Raw genomic sequence first — 9,361 nt, forward strand, 5'->3', positions numbered from 1 at the left:
ATTTAGAAAGCCAGAAAAATTGTGATAGTTAGGCAAAATTGTTGATTTTCTGCATATTATTATTATTCTAAGTTCTTTGGTGCATTATTTAATGAAGTAAAAAATTATTTTGTACGATAATACCATTAGTATAAAAAATAGATTTAAATGTCATCGACAGTTGACAGCAAAACAAGAAGACCCAGGTAAGTACTTTATTTCTTGTTTTTCATATGTATTCTTTATTTATTATTATGAAAGTAACTAAAATGGAAAAATTTGGAAACTTTTATATTAGATTAGGTATAATAAAACATTTTCACAAGGAACACTTGTGAGCAGATCGTGTGTTATGTAATTTCATAGCATAACATGAGGTACACATTCGCCATGTGATTAATAACATGTGGCATAAATGTTTGTTAGACATGGTTCAAATGGCAATAAAACAATAAAATTTATGTATAAACAGATTTATACTCTTACAAGTTTAAAGCTATTTAGGACAAACAAATGTAGTTCATTGTTACAATTTAAAGTCATTCTAGAAAGAAAGAGAAGGGTAATTTAGATTTATTTAGATTTTTTTTTTGCAGGGGGTTATGAGGTCGGTCAAATTGACCAATCTTGTATAGAGGTAAAGTAGTGAAAATAACAGGTAAAATATAAAGTTTTACTGAAAAAAAACGTTTGAAATTTATTTAATAGGTTTAAAGATTATGCAACTGAAATTCAAAGTTTTTCTGACAATTATAAGTATTTTTAATCTTAACACGAAAATCATTTTGCACTTGGACTAGTAATAAAATCATTAGTAAAAAATACTTAATTAAAGAATCTGATTTTTTTGTGTATGAAAGATTTGTAATGCTTACTGAAAGTCTGCCAAATTTTGAGAAGATACACATCTTGTATTAAAAGGTATAATGTGAAAACTAATGATTACTCCGTGGTTTCAACCTTGATCAATTCAACTGATCCTGTACCTGTAGAGTTAATATGTCATCAGTATCTTCATGAAATTTGGAAAGCTCTTAGTAAACATTAGAAGTCTCATGTACAAAAAACTTTAATTTTTTTTAAGTTTCTTTAATTAAGTCTTTTTACTAAAGATTTATCTGTGAATATATGGAGTTAGAATGTTGTCTGTGCAAAATAATTTTTCAAGTTTTATTTGCCTAATCTCTGTGACATCCTAAATAAATATCAAATATTTTTTTCAGTAAAACTTATTATCTGTTATTTTTTCTACTCTAACTCTATAGGGACGTGGTAATTTTGACAGACTTTGTAACTACCATAAAAAAATATGAAATAAATCTAAGTTACCTTTTTCTTTCTAGAATGATTGCAAATTGTAACAGGAAACTACATTGTTTACCCTAAATAGCTTAAAGCTCTTTGTAATTGGTTTTATTGCCCAATGAAATGTGTCAAAGTAATTATCCTGCCACACAAGTTGTAAATCACTCAGAGAATATGTAGCTCACATTACCATATTGAATGATGTAACACATGAGCATACCTCATGAAGAATTTTTATTATTGTTACGTTTTCATTATCTGACCTAATCTAACCTAACAAGTTTCTAATTTTTACATCTTAGTTACTTTTATAATAATAAATAAAGAATATGCATGAAAAACAAGAACCTATTGTTTTTTGTTATTGGTTGCTGATGAAAGTTAATTCTACTTTTTTTTCTTTCTGATGATACTAGTACACTAAATAATTTTTATTTCCTTAAATAATGCACCTAAAAACACAGAATAATAACATACACAAAGTAAACAATGTCGTATAACTATTATAATTTAACTGGTTTCTAACTACGACATAAGAGCTTTTAACTCTTTTGCTAAGGGTTCAGCTGATTCTATTTAATTCTTGACTGCAAATTGACCTTTAGAGTTTCCATACAATGACTTTTAATATGTTTTATCTGTGTTCACAAAATTTTACAAGCTTTTAGTAAGCTTTACAAGTCTTTTATACACAAAAAATTGGAATCTTTGATAAAGTATTTTAACTAAATATTTTTCTGTGAATATATGGACTCAAAGTATAGACTGCCCCAAGTGCAAAGTGATTTGTATGTTAAGATTAAAAATACTTCATTTGAAAATTGTTGAATTATATTTGCATAATCTATAAAATTTAAATAAATTTCAGATGTTTTCTTTTTAGTAAAACTTTATATTTTATCTATTTTCTCTACCTACCTTCTGACAGGGTCAGTCAATTTCACCAACCTCCTAACCACCATAAAAAAAGAGAATGTAAATTACCCTTTTTCTGGAATGACTTCTATTTGTAACAGGAAACTAAACTTATTTATCCTAAATATCTTAAAGCCAGTAACAGCATACATATGTTTCTACTTAAATTTTATTGTTTTATTTGCCCTTGGAACTCTGTCTAACTAATAATTGTGCCACAAGTTGTAAATAACTTGGCAAACATGTAGCTCATATTACCCTATCAAATTATGTCATGCATGAGCTACTTGCAAGTGTACCTCAGGAAAATATTTTATTAATATTATTAAGTTTCATTATCTTACCTAATGTAACCTCATCTAACCAGTACGTTTCTGATTTTTAAATTTCAGTTAATTTTATAATAATAAATATGGAATACACAAGTAAAAAATATATATATAATACTTTTGTGGATATTTTATTAAATTTTTTTCCTGTTGACTGTTAATGAAACATAACCCTACTTTTCTATACTAATCGTACTACTACACTAAATAATTATTTATTTGTTTAAGTAATGCCCCTAAGAACACAGAATAATAAAATGTAAAAAACAGACAATGTTGTATAATTATCATAATTTGTTTGGCTTTCTAACTATGGGATAAATGCCATTAAAAATTCAGTTAAGATAGTCAGTGTGTTTCCCATGGAAATATAGTTTTGAACTGACAGCAAGGTAGATAATTCTCTCTACAGAAAACAATGTAATATATTATTTGATAGATTAAAACTTTGGCTTTCCATAGGTTGTAAATAATATAGTATTAAGCATTAGAGAGAACTATTGGCAATTTGTGAAAGAAAGGATGTGACAGATGAGTGTGGGACAAGGGGTCTGATTTTCTATTTTATGGCCCTGTAACCAAATAAGATTTAAGGCTGTAAAAATTATGCTTTGCCTCAGTAACAACAATATTATAGTGAGTAATTTATATTAATTTCCATACTTTTCAGAGGGGTGCTAAATAGATTAAAGAGGAGGCACCTAGAGAGTAAATGTGACAATTCTCATACTAGGGTGAGATAGAAGATTTTTTTAAATATTTCCTTACAAAATTATACACTCTCATTTTTTCTTTGTAATAACTTTATTGCTAAAAACTGATGATCCAGTGTCTCAGAAAACCCACTAAGCCAAACATAAATACAGTTCTGTATCATATTTATGGAAACACACAAATTTATAGAATATACTAAGGTATCTAGTGACAATTTTTTATTAAGTTGGTTTCAAATCCCATGCATCCATTAGGCTTTTATAGCTCAGTTTATAAAGTTTGCTATGAAAAGGCTGAATTTTATGTTTAAGATACTGTAAAATCATAATTGATCTTATGTGACAATTTTGATAAACTTTTAACAGTGTGTCTTATACATGCAGTTGTCAAAGCATCCTATAAACTGACTTGAAGTCATACAGGATTTTAGTGTTGTATAAATACTGATGACATTAAACTAATAGATATCCTATAGCATTTCAATTGTACTATATGACTAATTTTCCAAACCTGGAGGGTATAATGATGCCCTTCACATATCCTATAAGATACTATTCAGTCCTTCAGGATTTTATAGGACTCTTATAGAATATTTTTATAATGATAAGAGCTTGCCAAATTTTATGAAGATACATTTACTACATTAAAAGTTATGTGTAGAAGTTTCATGATCACAAAATGACTGAACTCGTATGATTTAGTAACTGTTATTAAAAAATAAGAGCATACTGCATTATCTTATGCATTTAAATTTCACGTCATGGGAGAGTAATTTTGTTTTATAGTAATTTCCTAAAAATACAATATAAAAATTATAGCATATGCTTAGTGTGTAAGCATATCTCATGATTACCACTGTATCCAGGCATGTTGTCAAAAAAATTTGTGAGATAGTGAATTCAATTTTTTTTTGGTTATGATTTTGTTCATAGTTATTTTATTATTCCTTCTGTCCTTTAGTTTATCTATGAATTTTTAGTTACATTAAAAGACTAACTCACCTTCAATGTGATCATGTTTATTTTGAGTAAATATGAATGTATTATGAAACTAACACCAGCTTCCTTAGGGGTGATGTACAGATATTTTTAATGTAGTACAAGATTATGTAAATTTATGATCACATGAGGTGTGTGTGTACTCTCATGACCTAAAGTAGTGAATAAGTACCCTGCCATAAGCTTCATAAACTGAGTCGGGAGATAGTTAAGTGAAAGATATATTTTGTTATTAATATAGAAAGGTGATTTCCGATATGGTACATTACCTCCACTCATATAAATAGCTATCCTCATTTATCCTATATGCAAAATATTGTTTATACATACCACAAGAGTTTTATCTTCCTTCCATTGGAATTGACTGATTCCAATGTGTCTCTCATGCAAATAATCATGCATCAACCCTCCACCAATAAGAGTGTGACAGACTCTCATGATGCATGTGCCTCCCTCTATTCAATTCTACCAAACTATCACTTCTTGTTTAGCAGTACTTGTGTCCAGACGTTTTTTTTTTCTTTTGGTGCTCTTCTTGTGAATCATTTCTATGATTTTAATAGTTTAATTTCCAAAGTGTGATTTCTTCATTTCTTTATTTTTTTACATTGAAGAAATCTTTTACTTTAACTTAATTTCCCAGTCTTTTTTTTCTCACATTCGTTGAATTTCTCTGCTATTATCCGGCGTGTTATATGCTAGTTATATGAGTCAACATCCTTCTCCTGAACTTGCCCCACTGATCCTCCTGAACAAGCCGAACCTGTTTGAGCTGATGAAGATTTGATAGCCTTTTTATACCTCTGGAATTTGCCATGTCTTTCCCGACCCCTCCTGCAGAATCAGCTAGGCCTAATATGGCATTTTTCGACATAATTTCTCAGGTATGTATGTTTTACTCAATTCCCCATTTTTTATGATTCCTTATTATCTACAAATTGACTCATTTGTTGTCTTAGGCTCTCGCTTACCCTCCTGGTTTCACTGTTGTTGGGATCTTCTGGGTCGCGATGTGACCTTGTCCCAGGTTTGTTTGTGGCCTTTTTCTTTTAGGGATTTACGTCTGACACTTTTTTCTTTGGCGATATGTTTTTGATCATGTATCTAAGACTTTGGCATCACATGTGTATTCTGTACATCAGCACTCAACCCTTTCCTCTTTGGTTGCACGTTTGTAGCAGTTGAAGTCACAACAATCCACTATCTTTTTCTCCCATCCTAGGCCTTATCTACCCTACCCAGTTCCTCCTTTCAGAGGTTTCACATTTCATCATTTTATTCAATGTAAATGGACATGTCGCCAACAGTACTGGAGACTAACCAGTGAGTTACGGTCTGGTGGGAAGCTGACTGTATGATTTGTTACCCTTTGTTAATCTTTCACTCCAGCTCCATGGGTTTGTTGGGTTTTATCAGTGGGACTTGTCCTACTATTTCTTTCCCCACCTCCTTTGTGTCAGGTATCCTTTTCCTTGCCCATGACTCAGGATCCTGTCACCAGCCAGCATCTACCCAAGGTGGTACAAGATCTTCTGTTCATCATTTTCTCCAGGCTGTTTGTTGTCCTCACAAAAACCAGAGACTGGTGGCCTGTACTAGGTCTTTCCTGCTTCAATCAAATTTTCAATCTGCCCCATTTTACCTTGGAGTTATTTCTCATCCTTAGGTGGGCTTTTTCTCCAGATTTATAGATGACCAAGAGGAACGTTGGAAATGCTTATTTGTATATCCTGATATCTCGTCACTCACGACCTTCTCTTCGGTTTGATCTCCATGGGGTGGTTTATTTGTTTCATACACTGACCTTTGGATTTGCTTCAACCGTGTATGTTTTGTCAGTTAGTCAGAGCATTCGTTTGTGACTTGTATTTTCTCGGGTTGAGTTTTCTTTGGATGACTGGCTCCTGTTAACTCTTTCCAAACAGGAGTCAGCCTGTTACCCTTATCAGATGCTCCTGGAGGCAACTATAGTGGGCTAGTAAATCAAGTTGGAGAAGTCCTTACTGCAACCATTTGGGTGTTTTTCTTTTTTTCAACACTCATCTCAGTCAGGCCCACTTTTCTCCTCTTCAGCTTCATTTGATGGGTTCTGTTACAGCTCGTGAGGTTGTATCACTTTTGGGGATGTGACCTTCCATGGCAACCCTTATCCCCTTAGGTCAGACTCATATGCAGGCTCTTTATGACCAGTGGAATCTTGCAAGGGATCTTTTGTCGACTCTTATTACCCTTTTTCCTACCCTTGTCGACAATCGGCATTGGTAGTTTGACAGGACTGACACATCAGCAGGTGTCCTACTTCCTCCTCCTCATCTGGATTTACACATTTCATGAATGCATCCTATTGGGGATGGGGGGCATGGGTTGATCAACAAGAAGCTTCAGGTTGAATAGAGTTGTTTAAACATTTGTTTCACAACAAATAAAAGCTTGGAATGGTCTGTTCTTTTATTGGGGGTGTGTCTGTGAGCCAGACTAGATTGGAGAATTCCACTCCTCATTAGTGACCCTGGACACTACCACCAATGAAACTTCAGACCAAACCAAGCCTTTATAGTCATGAGGTATGGAAAATCAAAATGGTGTATTTAAGTGTTTTACACTCACAAAAAAGAAACATATCATTCTATAGGTATTACTAAAGAACTTAATTCTTCTTATTGTTAGCCGACACTAGGGAGCTGGTACATAATTGAATAATCGGTTGATAGGTTTCTTTTTTGTGAGTGTAAAACACTTATATACACCATTTCGAGGAAGCTTCAGGGTTTTGATCTGTGACCAAGAGGTCTTATCATATCAACATCCTGGAGCTTCTTGCTGTAAGTCGTGTTTTGGTTCATTCGTCTAATAATGATCCAATCAGACTTTTCTTCGGTGATTGCTTATCACAATCACTTGGGCAGCACCTGTTCTCAACCCCTCTATATTCACACATATGATCTTCTTTTTACGCCTACACACTCAATATTCATATCATTGTGTGTCATGTTGCGGGTGCTTTCACTCATGTCACGGATCAGATTCCCAACCAGACAAAATCTATCTGATGGAGTGGTCTTTTCATCTTTTTATTTTCCAATGGCTTTGACTTCAGTGGGGTACTCCTCATATTGAAGCTTTTGCTACATCCCTTAACCACAAATTGCCTTCGTTTTGGTCTCTGGTCCCTCATTTTCTTGCTCTGGCTATTGATGTTTCAGCCAGGACTGAAACACATTTGTATATCCTCTTGCTCAACTTCTTCTCTGGGTAAATTCGATCATCCTTCATATTTAGTTCTTTTGATAGCTCCTTCCTGGCCATCTCAGCTGTGGTTTCCATGGCTTCTCCAACTTCCTCCTCCATTACCTCTTCCTCTGACTACATCTCTTCTTCTTCGCACTTAGTCACCAGTGTTTCATCCGGATCTTCCTATCTTCCATTTCCACACCTGGTTGTCCTCTGGTCATTGGTGAGGTGATCTGGCTTCTCCTGACAGTTAGCTTCTTTTCTGGCTTGTTTCAATTGCCCTTTCACCATGGAAATTTTTCAATACCAATGGAACATTTTCCATCATTAGTTTCTGGGTCCAGGATTCTCCCCTGATCAACCACTGGTATTCATCATGTGGGTTTCCTTCCTTGACTTTGGATCAGGGCTCTTCTGTCTCCTCGATCTCAGATTTTCAGGCGGCCCTGTTCCACTCTTTTTTGTTTTCTTGATACCATAGGTATTTACCTCTCTTACACTTTACCTGTTGATGTGTTCATTCCTGATTCGTCGTCTGCTGTGTCAGGCTGTCCTTCCAATTGGGGATATTAATGTGGTCCTGCACTGCCTCACTTTACCTACATTCAAACCACTCTACCAGTGCTCCTTGTTTCACCTTCCCTTATGACTTCCTTCCTTCTCCTATTCGCCTGTGGACATCAATGGTCTTTATTTATCATCAATGTTTTATGTACTCTTTATCTTTCTACATTTCTTCTCCAAATCATTTTTCCTCCCAAACTCTTCGGCGGCTCCTGAGGATACCTCCTTCGTTTAGCCACTTTCCCTTCCTTCCATTTCACACCTTTATCCTCAGCACTAGATCATTTTTCGTCCCTAACTCTTCGGCGGCTCCTGAGGATACCTCCTTCGTTTAGCCACTTTCCCATCCTTCCATTTCACACCTTTATCCTCAGCTCCAGATCATTTTTCCTCCCTAACTTTTCGGCGGCTCCTGAGAATACCGCCTTCGTTTAGCCACTTACCCTTCCTTTCATTTCACATCTTTATCCTCAGCTCCAGATCATTTTTCTTCCCTAACTCTTCAGCGGCTCCTGAGGATACCGCCTTCGTTTAGCCACTTTCCCTTCCTTCCATTTCACACCTTTATCCTCAGTTTGATTCGGATAGACTTCTGTGTCCTGTACATGCTCTGCTCTGTTAAATTGCCTGCACAGCTTCTTTCTGCAGTGTCTGTTCCTGCCTCTTTCTTCCTTGGCAGCCATCCTCTGTTCATGAACTTTCTCCTTTCACCTTTGTCAATTAGGTACAACTCTTAATTCAATTGTCTTCCTTCCATACTTTGTTCCAGATGTCTTTTCATCCAGTCCGACACCTTACCTTTTCATTGCCATTTCATTTTCATCGTCCCTTGGAGGTACTTCTTCAATCAAATATGTGGACTACACATAGAATGTTCGTCTCTCACTGTTTGCATCGGATCATGCTTTCTTCCTCTTCAGGTTATCGTCTTCCGCCTTATTCATTCTTCAGAATTCAGTGAGACTTTGACCATGATATGTTATTATTTTTTCTTATTCCTTATCACGGGCCTTTTCCCTTTTACTTTTACTCATTGTTTGGATCCTGCTCTGTGGCAAGTGGTGATTGACCAAGTATTCTTTAACAGATCCAATCTGCATTGTAAGGCCATGTTAACTTCCATATTATATTTCCATGGCCATGCAACACACACTGCAGAGATGGGGTGTTCTACAAGATTGATTGTAGGTTTATTCTTGCAATGTTATTTAAACAAAAAATTTGCCCATCAGGACCATACTGAACCATGCACTACATGGGCAAAGCAGAAGAGGATAACTGCCAATCCCTGCCATGTCTTTGTATTGAATAAATGGATATGGTCTG

The 9,361-nt window shown here is 34.7% G+C and overlaps 1 protein-coding gene across 1 annotated transcript in view; it reads left to right on the top strand.

The window, feature by feature from the left end:
- Positions 1-9,361, top strand: part of LOC106471337 (protein maelstrom homolog) — a 79,394-nt gene that overhangs the window by 34,820 nt on the left and 35,213 nt on the right. The window lies entirely within an intron of this gene.

Source organism: Limulus polyphemus, unplaced genomic scaffold (genome assembly GCF_000517525.1).
Source record: "Limulus polyphemus unplaced genomic scaffold, Limulus_polyphemus-2.1.2 Scaffold4553, whole genome shotgun sequence".
Lineage (NCBI taxonomy): Eukaryota > Metazoa > Arthropoda > Merostomata > Xiphosura > Limulidae > Limulus > Limulus polyphemus.